This window comes from Durio zibethinus, chromosome 11 (genome assembly GCF_047325235.1).
Source record: "Durio zibethinus cultivar Kanyao isolate XHJ-2024 chromosome 11, ASM4732523v1, whole genome shotgun sequence".
In the NCBI taxonomy this organism is placed as follows: Eukaryota; Viridiplantae; Streptophyta; class Magnoliopsida; order Malvales; family Malvaceae; genus Durio; species Durio zibethinus.
Genome location: NC_143172.1, coordinates 5852555 through 5865857, shown reverse-complemented (window position 1 = coordinate 5865857; position 13303 = coordinate 5852555).

The following is a 13303-nucleotide window of genomic DNA, read 5'->3' as shown; positions in this document are numbered from 1 at the left end:
AATATATTTTGAATAAAAATTTTGACAAAATTTTTGCTATTAAATAATTATGTATTAAATTATAAATGATATTTTTAATAAGTTTTATATATTATTAGTGTTTATATTAAAATTTATCAATCTATCATTTTAAATTTTTTATAAAATTTTTTATTAAATTATTTTTAAAAAATTAACAAATTTTATCTAAAAATTTTTACCTAAGTTTTGTACATTTTTGTTAGACGAATTTCACTAAATTTAAAGCTGTCCAATTAAAACTTAAATTAAATCTTAATCGATCAAGACCATTTAAAGAATTTTGTAATGACTTCAAATAAAATACATATATGGTACAACAATTTCTTTTATACATCAAATAACTAAAAATCTGAATTTTAGTACGATAAAGTGATATTTTAATGTTTCTTCACTACTTGTTTACATTTAAGTACTGATATTTGAAAAAAACAAATATGATATTGGTGATGTAGTATAAAATTATATAATTATGAAGATTCTACATATTTCAATAAACTAACTGTGCAAAGTAAGAGCATAATAAACTTTGTTGTATATATATATATATATATATAGAATGTTAGCACTAAAGAAAATCGATGTAGATTTACTTAGAAAATTGAATTTTAATTTTAATAAAAATTAATTTTTAAGAAAAGTGAATGAAATATTTGAGTTAGTCTCATTTCATATTATAATATATAAGGGAAAAATCAAGTTATACAAAAAAGTTTTATACCTTTTGTAATTTTTAATCATTGATTTGATTTTAATAGATTTAATAAATGAAATTAAAATTTTTGACTTATTTTTATTATTTTTTAAATTTATTAAAATCAATGATTAAAAAAATGTAAAACTAAAAAAAATTTTACAGTGATATATATATATATCATAACAATTTTGAGATCATTAGATGAAAAAAATTTTAAAATTGAGAAAAATAAGAAAATTACTATCAATCTTTTTTATTAAATGCGATTGATCATCTAAAAAATTTATTTATTTTAATAAAACAATAAAATGAGTTTAAAATTTATCAAAAATACAATTTTGAACTATGAAAATAAAATTAGATTTAAAAGATGATTATGCATATAAAGAATTATTAACACCGTTACAACACCCATGAAAATTGATACCAATTAATCATCCTTTATCTTCAGGGTTAGATAAAATAATTTCAATTTAAAATTTAATAATAATTTTCTTTAATTTTTGAAAAAAAAATCAATGTTATTAGTCGTTTATTTAGGAATATTGCAAAATAATATTTACATTAAAGAATTATTTTAAAATCCATTAATATCTAAACAAAATTTATAGATAGTTTTTTTTTTTACCTAAGATTTATTATAACATTTCTTAAAAATGAAAATAACATTTTTTGTAAAAGATAATTGTTAATAACTCTCTAATATCTAAGCAAAATACCAAAATTATTTTCTTTGTATAAACAACTAATTTTATCCGAATCGATTCAAACTTATTTGATTTTTAAACTTGATTTTAATACTATGATTTAGACCAACTTTAGCATTCAAATTAGATTTATCTAATCAAGTTCGATTGAGTTTCGTTTCAGATCAATAATTTTTGAATTTGAATTGAAATGAGTAATTTTAAAGCCCAATTTTATTTTATTAGTAGTAATTGATTTAATTAATATTAAAGAAAATGAAAAATTGAGAAGGTCAACACCAATCTACCCTTACTTTCTCGTTCTCTAAAAATTAACCATTTTACTAAGCCTATTTCAGCTCACTAATTTTACCTCTTTTTTTTTATTATTTTACCACTAGCAATTTAACATAGAAATACAAACTTTTCTAAGCCCTTGTAGCAAGATCAATGCAGAACCTCAAAAATAAACTAAAAATGCTGAAGATTCCAAAAAAATTAATTGAATTGATTTGTCCTTTCATCTAAGCTCTCCTATAAAAAAAAAAAAAAAAAAGACCATAGGGAGGAGAAGAGGGGGAACCAACAAAAGAAAGAGCCCACTATTCGTAAAACCTTTAACAGCCTTCATCGCCTTCCTCAACTACCCACCCACTGCCCAAGCACCACACCCGCACCCTCAACCTCCACGTGCACACCCATACCAGCATCCCACTCCCTTAACACTCACCCAAATCGCATTCGACCTCCAACCCCATTTTTTTCTTTTTCAGCATTTTTCTGCATCCTTGCCCACACCTAGAATCAAGGGTGTACACCAAACTTCTAACAACCTCTACCAGCCTTCACCCATACCTCTACCTGTAATAGCGTAGCTCTATAGCCCCAACCTCACACATCAGGCCCTTGCCAACATGGTCCCTCAATTTTTTCACCTAATTTTTACTAGCTATTACCTACACCTAAAAGTCACCCTTGCACACACCCGAATTGAGCCTCTTCACCTCAATCAGGATCCGACCTAAACTACCCATCCACCACTTAAGCACTGTCTAAAACACCAAGCCACCAGCACAAACAACCATCACCCCCTCATCACTATCCCCAAACCACCATCCTAACCAAATCAGAACCATCGACAGCCTCTTATGCCATTAACAACCTGAACAAAAAATAATAATAATAATAAAAACAACACAATAAAAATGTAACCCATGTGTGCGGGGAAAAGCAACATTGAAAGCAGTAAAAAAATCCAAAAAAATTAGAAGCAAAAAGGTATAAACAAGGAAAAAATTGTGGGCTTTGGTTTTAGAACAACTGTGATCGACTTTAAGCTTTGACCGTAAAAAGAAGCAGAACCAAAAGAGGAAAAGAAGGTTAGCCACTAGTGGCAGTAAGATAGATGGCAAGGCAGGGCATGAATGGCGGCAGCTTCCCTAAGACGATCAGGGATGGTGAAAACGAAAGTGGAGGAGGGATAAATAACATATAAAAAATAAGAAAGATCGAACGATGGATTTACAATTTTTAAAAGTTTGAAAGATTGGGTTTTAAACTCAGATCTATCAATTTGAAGGAGTTTTTAGAGAAATCTGTCTTGAAATGAAGAAAAAGAGTCCAATGTGAAGCTTGGGTAAAATTTTAGAGGGTAAAAGACACTGGTCGATGACAGAGAACGGTGGCGGCAACGACAAGCTTCACCGAAAATTAGGTTTGAAAAGGGCAGAGTTGACTCTGTTTTCTAAGAGAATTAGGAAGCTTTTTTTTAGAATAGGAAGATAGAATAATCCAAAAAAAATGGGAATTTATAATGTAGCAAAAAAAAAAAAAAGCCCAAATAAATCGGGTGGACCTAGTCAAACCCAACTCGAAACCTAATCAGTCTAAACCCTTGCTACATACCTAACCTACGACCTGTCTGCTCGTTAGATCAAAGACCTAGCCCACATCAATCCCTGAAAGACCTAATAAACTTGGGCCATTTTAATACTTAATTGATCATGGGTCAAAACCCAAAGAAAGCCACATTTGGTACACTATCCACCCCTTTTTTTTGTTATTTTATTATATATATTTATTTTCCTTAAGTTTTAGATATTTTTTACGGTAAGTCTTTAATGGATTAATGAAGTTGAAAAAAAAAAGAAAAAAATAAATAAACAATGAAATTAACGAATAATGATAATAGATTCTTAACAAATAATAATAATAATAATAATAATAATAATTTTACAATAATAAAAATAATTTTTATTGAAGTGATTATTTTTTTAAATTAAAAAAATGATTTTGGATACATTGCCTAGATGTTAGAGGGAATTTAAAATCGTATTTAAAAAATTTAATTTTGCCTTGAGAAATTAAAAGATTAAAGAAATCAATTAATTAAAAAAATTCAAATAACAAAAGTTTTTCTGCATAAATTCAAAATTATAAATAGAATTTCTTTTATAATTTTTGTTTTAAAAAGAAATTGATAAAAAATAAGTAAATAGGAATAAAATATATAAAAAATTGATTAAATTGGTTGTTTTATTTTTTAGATTTCATGTGCATAATTTATTTGCTTCGAGTTGCATCGATATAAATTTATAAAAAAAAGGGAAATTACTAAAATCGAACTTGCTTTAAAAGTTCACCTAAATGTTGGTGTTAATTGATGAAGTTCAAGCTATCGATAATTCTTATTTTTCTCATAAAAAATTCTAAAACCTTAAAAATAAAAAACCTTGAAACCTGAAACCCTAATATCCAAAACCTTGAAACCTTAAAACTCTAAATCTCGAAATCTAAAACCTTAAAATAAAAAACCTCGAAAACATCATTTAAACCCTAAAACCTCAAAATTAAAACCCTAAAATCCAAAACCCTAAAACCTAAAATCCTAAAATCAAAATCCTAAAACTTCAAACCATGAAACCTAAAACTTCAAAATCTTAAAAACCCACCAAGACTCTAAATTTAACCCAAACCTTAAATTTCACTCACAACCCCTAATCATTACCTGAAAATCATTCAAACTCTAAAAACCTTAACCAAAGCCCCTCCTAAAACCATTGCGAAATTCTAAGGATTCGTGTAAAAATCTCATATGAAGTAATTTATTCTCGAATGCCATCTAAAAGATAGGGTATTTAAGAAATTTTATTTCAATAAGTTTTTATTTTTGTATCAGTCCTTAACTCACAATAATAATGAAATTAAATAAAAAAATTAAAAAAATGAGATTTGAAATATAAATAGTCTCACCTAAATTTTCCTAGAGGTTGAAGAGTTTAGGTGATCTCATTATATTTAAGATCTTGATTTCAAAGTGGCATTTCATTATCATGCATATCATCCATTGGCATATATGCATTTATTTATTATTATGTGTATTCATTCTGCATGTTTATGTATTTAACTATTGCTTCTTAGTTAATTGTAACATCATCAATTTTTTTCGCATAAAATGTTTTTATGAAAACTATTATTCAAAAAATATATTTTTAAATAAAACCAAAATAACATTCTAAAGGAAAAAATTCTTAGTACTCTGTTTAGATGTTGGAAAGTCATCAATAATTATTATCTACAAAGAATATTATTTTCATTTTAAGGAATGTGGTGGCAAATCTTAGGTGAAAAAAATTATCTATAAATTCTATCTAGACATGGAGAATTTTAAGATTTTTTTTAAGTTAAAGATTTTTTTGATATTCCTAAGTAAAGAATTTTAATAAAATTATTTTCTTTTTCAAAAAATGAAAGGAATTATTATTAAATTTTAAATTAAAACCATTTTATCAAATATAAAAAATAACGCATGATTAATGGGTATCAATTTTTATGGGCATTGTGGGGATGCTAATTCTTTCCTACGTGTAATCAACTCCTAAATCCAATTCTATTTTTATAGATTGAAAATTATCTTTTTGATAAATTTTAAACCTTTTTTATCATTCTATTAAAAAGATAATCTTTTTTGGGTAACCAATCACACCATAAAAAAGATTAGTAGGGACTCTTTTTATTTTTATATTTTAAAATCTTTTCATCTAGTGATCTCAAAACTGTTATGACAACTTGGTGACTCTACGGGATACGCTTTTAAAGGCCAGACCAAAAATTAATCATGCATTATCCCATGTGGATTTAATGGTTTAAATGATATTTAATTTTAATTCCTTCTATTTTAATTAGTTTAAAAATAATGCATGTTAGTTACATCCATACTTTTATTTTGTTATTTATTTATTTATTACTTATATTGTTTAATTTGTTATATTTCTCACACACTTTGCATAGTCACTTGCATGCATAAGCTTTAGACCCAAGCTTTGTTCCTATTGGGAGAAAGTTAAGTAGCTACACTCTCGTAAGGTGATAAATTTCATATTTTCTAGCAAAATATTTTTACTCAGATTGAATCTTTTTTTATTTGTAGCCTGTTATAAGTGAAAATTAGGGTGCCTTATTGCTTTACAATAGACGATGATGTGAGGAACAATTTGGTAACCTTTAGATGCATAAATTTTCAACTTAACATATAGTGAACCTTAAGGAACTAATATTAGGTAGAGCTATGCCAACCCTTTCTGTAGAATTACCCAAATTTGGACACATAAAGAATACACTAATACAACCTATACTTTGGGGGTCATAATAATGCAAAGGAAACTAAATTTTGAAAAAAAAAAAGAAAAAACATTTCCAATAAAATTTTCTTTTGACATACTATTTGATTTGTCTAATGTTTGTTCGAGAATTGTATCCTTAAAAAATGTTTTTGTTCATTTTTTTAACAAAGAGAAAAGAAAAAAAAACCACCAAAAAAGTAAAAATTTTAAAAAAGGAAAAAATAGAAGGAATTTTTCTTAATTTCTTTGTTAGCCAAATAAGGATAAAAAGTGTCAAAAAGAAAAAGTATTGAAAAAAAAAAAAAGATTTTTACCCCTTTTGTTTCAACCAAATATTCTTTTAAATGAATTTAGAATTAAGTTGTTTTGTATTTTTAGTGTACCCACGTTTTAAATAAAAGGGAAGTTTTGGAATTGATTAAATAGCCTGGTGGACCTTGCAAAGATATGGAAAAAAGTTCAATAATAATAATAATAATAATAATAATAACACAAAAATTTTCAAAAGAAACTAAAAAAATAGAAAAATAGAAAGTTTTTCTTAAATTCTTTGTTGGCTAATAAAGAATAAAAAAAAATTGAATCCTAATTATTCTGTGTGAAATAATAAGAATATATGTGTGTTTTAGAATTTTGCCATTTTTTTTTTTTTAAAGAGTCAATGTTGTCTCATTCCTTATATTTCATTTGATCTTGTTTACATGCATTCTTACGTTTTTAGAGTTGAAAAAAATAAGATGATATATGCACTTCATTTCATACACATATTAATAGATAATAATTTATGCATTTCATCTCATGTACATCTTAATTAGGTAGTACATGTATTTTATCTCTTGAACATCTTAATTAGGCAGTATATGTATTCTACTTCATGCACATCTCAATAGATAAAACATGCATTCCATCTTATTCATGTCTTAATGGTAGTGTCAATTTCATTGGGTTTGTATAACATATACATTGCATATCGTGTAAATATATCTTATCATGCATATGGTATACCGATGCATTACATATATGTATGTTTCATTAGTCATATACATACATCTCATCACCATATAGTGTGTTTTATGCTTATACATTCATAAGTGATATGGTCCTAAACTTGTATTATGCACACATTACGTTTCAACAACCATATAATAAAATAAGACATTACATTTCATGCATACACATTCACAAATTTTGTGTTGTACATATATTGCATTTCATATAAATGTGTCTTATCATTCATTTCATGTGCATATATTCAAAAATGGTACAATTACCATCATATTGTATAGTAGATCCATTTTATTTCATGTAAATATGTCTAGTTATTTGATGTACATATATGGATAAATAATGTGATTCTCATCAAACTCAAATGCTAATGCATAGTATTTAAGAAAAATATGCATCATCTTTATTGCACATACATTTACAAATTATTCATGAAAATTTCATTTCATCCAGCATTTATTTAATTGTTCTCTATGATATCCCATCATTTGTTGAATAAAGAGTGCTCCCATTGATAAAAAAAAAAAAAAAACCTAAAGTTCTTATGAAAAAAAAAATCATGATCATGAAAATTTGATAGAGCCCAAGTCATCTTACAACCAGTTTACTTCTTTTTTGTCTAAGTATGGTAAGAACTTTGAAAGGTTGAATATTGGAAAGGATTGAGCATGTCAAATTGAATAGGTCTAAGATAAAAAACAACATTGTGAAAGTGAAAGTGTAATCATTGATTATAGACGACCTTTGGTCTCTTTAGTATTGTACATAATTTTGTTTTCAAGATTTTTGAAAGTGGACTATTGTTTCTAAAAGAAAAAAAGGATGAATTTTAATTTTTGGACTTTGTTAATAATAACACATTAACTGGTTAGATTGGATTTATAAATATTGTTTTTTTATATACTTTCTAACTTTTGTTTGTGAAGAATTTATTTGAATTTGTTTGAGAATAAAGCCTTATATAAGTAGTTTTCAAGATCATGAAGGAAAATTAGGATAAAAAGGAAGCAAAATTTTGAAAAAATGAATTTTTTCTTTTTAAAAAAACAAAAACAAGAAGAAGAAGAAATCCATACAAAGTGACAAGAGTTTAAAAAAAATTGGTGATTACTATTAGAAATAAATCCATCCAATACCTTCACATCTCTCTTCAAACATTCTTATATTCCAAATCACTTGCATGATTTTTCTTATCAGCCATAATCTTTTAAGGGACGTAAACTTGAATTCGTGAACTTTATCTTCAATTGATCATGTTCTTAGGCGATGAACAATGAGACAATTAATTTAAAAAAGAGAAAAAAAGTTTTTTGGATTTTTTAAAAATTAAGTAAATGTGATTTTTTTTTACAAGCTGGATGAGGGTAATTTGATTGGTCAAGACTATGCCATAATCTTAAATGTACCAAAACCAAAATACTTAAATTTTATCAAATGACCTTGAACACATAAAGGCCTCAATTCTTATCATATCTTGTTGCTTTGAACACATAAAAGCCTCAATTCTTATCCTACCTTATTCCATGTTTTGGGGCAAAACAACTAGAATAGCATAATCAACAATCGACCTTAAGATAATTTGATTTGTGCCACAACTTTCTTTTTTATTGAATGACGTAAACTATTTGCGACCTTTATGAGTTCATTAATGTCATTGTCATTTGAAATGTCATATTAAAATGGGACATTTTCATGAATAATGTTGGCAAAGTGGATTGATATGTGTGTTATGGGGGGCATATAAAAGACAAAAAAAAAGATTATGACATCATACATTTGAAAAGTTTAATAAATCCAAATAAATACTTTAAAAAATTAAAAAAAAGCCAAAAAATTGTAAAAGAAACCAAGAGAAGCCAAAATATATATATAAAAAAAAAGTAAAAAAAACCAAAAAATCCCAAGGGAAAAAACTTTGAAATTTTTTTTTTTCAAATTTGTTTTCCTAAAAGGAATCACTCTTCAACTTAATTGATCATGTTTGAGATGACAAATGGTCATATTTTATTATTCTTTCAAAACAAGAAAATTATTCCCTTGCTACCTCTTTGAGCCTGATGAATTCTTTTTCAATAAACTTTAACTAAAGATCACTTTCCACATCAGAGGGATAAAGAATGGACATATTCAAAAATTACGCATGGTGAGATCCTATTCCAGACATAAAAAAATCGCCCAACATGCAAGGGGTAAATACCTACTAAGATGAGTTCTAAAAAATTTTTGAACTCACAAATCAGAGGTGGATGTGTGCAAAGAAAAGTAAAGTAAAAACTAGAAAGAAAAGGCAAGAGAAAAAAAAAAGAAAAATTAAACAAAAGAAAAAATTAAAATTGATGATTGAATGGTAAGTGTGAAAAATGAAAAAAGAAGTCCCAAAAAGAACCTAGTATATGTGTGTGAAATGATAATTGGTTTGATCACCTTTAAACACATTTTGGGTCTATTTATCCATTCATTATGAACTTCGAACCTGGCTTACATTACATCCTTAAAATGTCCATAGTGGATCAAATATGAATGCTTAAATTGAGAATCTTTTCTTTGAGAAACCATTACAAACTTGTGAATCCTTTGCTTTCTTTAATTGCCTAACTACCCATTTGGTTGGTCAATTCATTTTAGATGAAATTGAAATCTTAAAGTGCATGGTGGAATGATCAACAACAAAAAAATAAAAAGAAAAAAAATAGGGCTCTAAGGTGAAAACCCTAAAAAGGGCAATTTACAGTAAATTTGAAAACTTTGAAGCCAATTTGGATGCCAAGCAAAGTGAAAAAAAAGTTAGTGTAAAGCTACCCAAATTTTTGAAAGATCCAAGAATGTCGATGTTCTAGAAGTTTGGAATTTATCAAGAGATTAATTTTAAAATTTTGAGTCTTTTTTTTTTATTTCTAAATGACTTTTCAAAATTTTGAAACTATCATAGCTAACTTTGACATCTATCAAGATGCCACATTTGGAGACTAGGAAAAAGTGTCAAACATGTTTGATTTTCAAAGAATTCATGGTTTTTTTAAAAAAATTATCTCATTTGTTAGCCCAAATGAAAAGTATACATTTTTTGCTCCTTTTCAAGTGGTGAACCTTTCTTGAATGAACTGAAACCTTGACATATTGAACCATTCAATCCATTATCACTTCTTTCATTTCTAATATGGAATACCAATTTTCAAGAGACTTTAAAGTCACATTTATTCAAACATTTCATTATTTATGACTATAAAAATTTAATTATATGAGGTAATTTTGTTAATCATTTTAAAAAATTTTGAATGATTAATCACACATTTTTGTGAAAAATAAGAAAATTATGTTTGGGTGTAAAAAAAAATTTGAATTGTGAAAACCTCTGAGACTAGTTTAGATTTAAAAAAATATATTTTTTCAATAAAGAATAAAAAAAAGAGAATAAAAAAGATTTTCTACGAGAAATATGGTGTTTTGTATTATGGGGTTGGCAAACGAATCCAAAATGCATGTTGCATATCATATATTGAAAATAAAAATAAAAAGAAAACTGTTGAGAAATAAAAAAATAAATAAAAAAATAAAAAAACTTATTTCAAAAGAAAAAAAAAAGCAAAAATTGGCAAAAAAATGAGATGAAAACAAAGGAAAGGATTGGAAAAAGGTAAAGTGGAATCTTTTTAGAAAAAAGTTGAAAAACTTGATTATATGGATAATAGGGAATAAATAGAGTTGGGAAGGAAAAATTTTGAAGAAGGGCATTTTTAGCATTTGCATCATTTGACAGACATTTGTGTCACCATCATGATATTGGTGTTTGCATCTATTTAGGGCATATGCATCCTAAAAGTTTTTACATTTGCATTAGCATTTGTAAAACGAAATTTTATAACTGCAGGAAGTATTTATGTTATTAGAAAAAAAAGTTGCATTTGCAAATTTGTATTCATACCTTTGGGGGCATTTGTATCATGCATTGAACATTAACATTTATATTGGTAAAAGGTATTTGCAGGTGAAAATTTTGTTATTGCATTTTTGTTGGATATATTGATGTCATAAAAAATGTTTTTTACATTATTGCAGGGGCATCTACATGAAAAAATATTGACATCTGCATTATAGTGATAAGTTTGGTGTCTGCATTTTTATTGGGTAAGTTTGCATCGTGGAAATTCATTTGCATTGGAATCACAAGAAAAGAATTTTGCACTTATGAACATTTGCAATGGTGTAGAGATATTTACATTTTTATCATTTATTTTGGGATTAGACATTTGTATCATAAATCCAATTGTTAATGTCGTAAATAGCAAAAAAAAAAAAAAAACCCAATGTAGACATTCTTTTAAGTTTTAGAAAGAAGAGAAAAATAAAAAAAAGTAAAAAAAAAAAAGAAGTCTGTCTTGAGAAATGAGAAAGAAATAAGAAAAAGAGAAAATGGTTTAACAAAAAACTAAAATGTTAAAAGGGTTTGAAGAGTCAAAAGAAAAGGATTTGCAAAAAAACAGATGGGTCATTGAAATGATTGAAAATGATGAGATACGATGCAAAACACATTTAAGCCTAGTTTAACTGGCACTTAGATTTAAGCCTAATTTAGTTGGCATACGATTTTAAGCTCAGTTTAGCTGACACCCAAATTTTAAGCCTAACTTAGCTGACACCCAGATTTAACCTAATTTAGCTGGCACTCGGATTTAAGCACAACTTAGCTAGCACTTAGAGTTAAACCCAGATTAGCTTGCTCATAGATTTAAACCCAATTTAGCTAGCACATAGTTTTAAGCCTATATTAGCTAGCACTCGAATTTAAGCTCAGTTTAGCTAACATTTTAAGCTCATATTAGCTAGAAACTATGCCTAAATTAGTAGGCACCCATATTTTAAAACTAATAAAATTGGCACCATTTAAAAAAAATGTTGTGATAAAGCTTTTTTCAAAATTACTCAGTGGTAATATCTAAATTAATTTGCATTTTTACTTGGTGGTGATATATGAGTATTTAGGTTTGAATATCATTAAAGTTTTCTTAGTGGTGATATTTGAGTATTTATATTTGATTATCATTTGCATATTCACTTGGTGGTGATAACCAAGTTCCTTTAGGTTTTAAAAATTTGAGTGTTCCATTTTAGAAAAAGATTCGTAAGACCTCTAGGCAGAATATTTTAAATTTTAAAATTTTTAAGGCCTTTTTTTAAAAGAGCATTTGTAAATGTTGAGATTTGTAAGTTTTTTGGGCAGAATGTTTAAATTTTAAAATTTCAAGGCCTCTTTTTAGAGGAGTTTTTGTAGGTGTCGAGATTTTTAAGACCTTCGAGCATAATCTCTAAAGTTCTTTGGGCAAGATTTATAAGTTTTTTAAGTTAAATCTGTTTAAGTGTTAAGACTTATAAAACCTCATAGTATAGTTTTTAAGTCCTTTAAGCGAGATTCATAAGTCTTTTAAGTTGAATCTATTTTTAGTGTCATAATTCGTAAGTCTTATAAGTAAAATGTTTTAAATTTCAAAGTTAAAATTTTAAAATTGTCAAAACCTTTGATAGCCAAACAAATAATAAAAATGGAAAAAAAAAAGGATACCCAAACTAAAAACCAGGAAAATGCGGTTTGAATAATAAAAAAAAAAGATTGTTTGAGCTAAAAACTTGAAAAGACAGGTTAAATGAAGGTGAAACTAGGTGAAAGCCCTTTAAGGAAAATGAAAAGATGGCACATGATTAGATCGATTTACATCAGAGTTAAGGGAAATGACTTTTAGGACAAGTTTCTATTAATTGCAAGTGTAAGGCAAGGATTAGTCATACGAGATTAAATATAGCAAGATTGCAAATGTTATGAGACTTTAAAAAAATCTGGTCTGAATTGGTCAAATTTTATAGAGAACCAAAACTTTGACTATCGATTTACAGAGCACCGATAGTTTTTTCTTATTTTTTGACTTGCAATTTAATTTTGATCATTCTCTTTTCTTAACTCGTGGTTCAGTCTCGATCATTCTCATTTCTCAACCCGTGACTTATTCCTGATCATTCTTATTTCTTGACCTGCGGCTCAGTCCTAGTAATTTTCATTTCTTGACTTATGATTTAGTCATAGTTATTTTTATTCTCTAACTTACGATTCAGTTTCAGTCATCTTTATTCTCTAACTTACGGCTCAATCTTAATCGTTTTTATTTTTTAACTTGAGGGTCAACCTCAATTATCTTTATTTTGACTTGCGATTCAGTTTCAATCATTTTTATTTCGCTAACTTATAGTTCAATCCCGGTCATTTTTATTCCTTAACTTTTGACTCA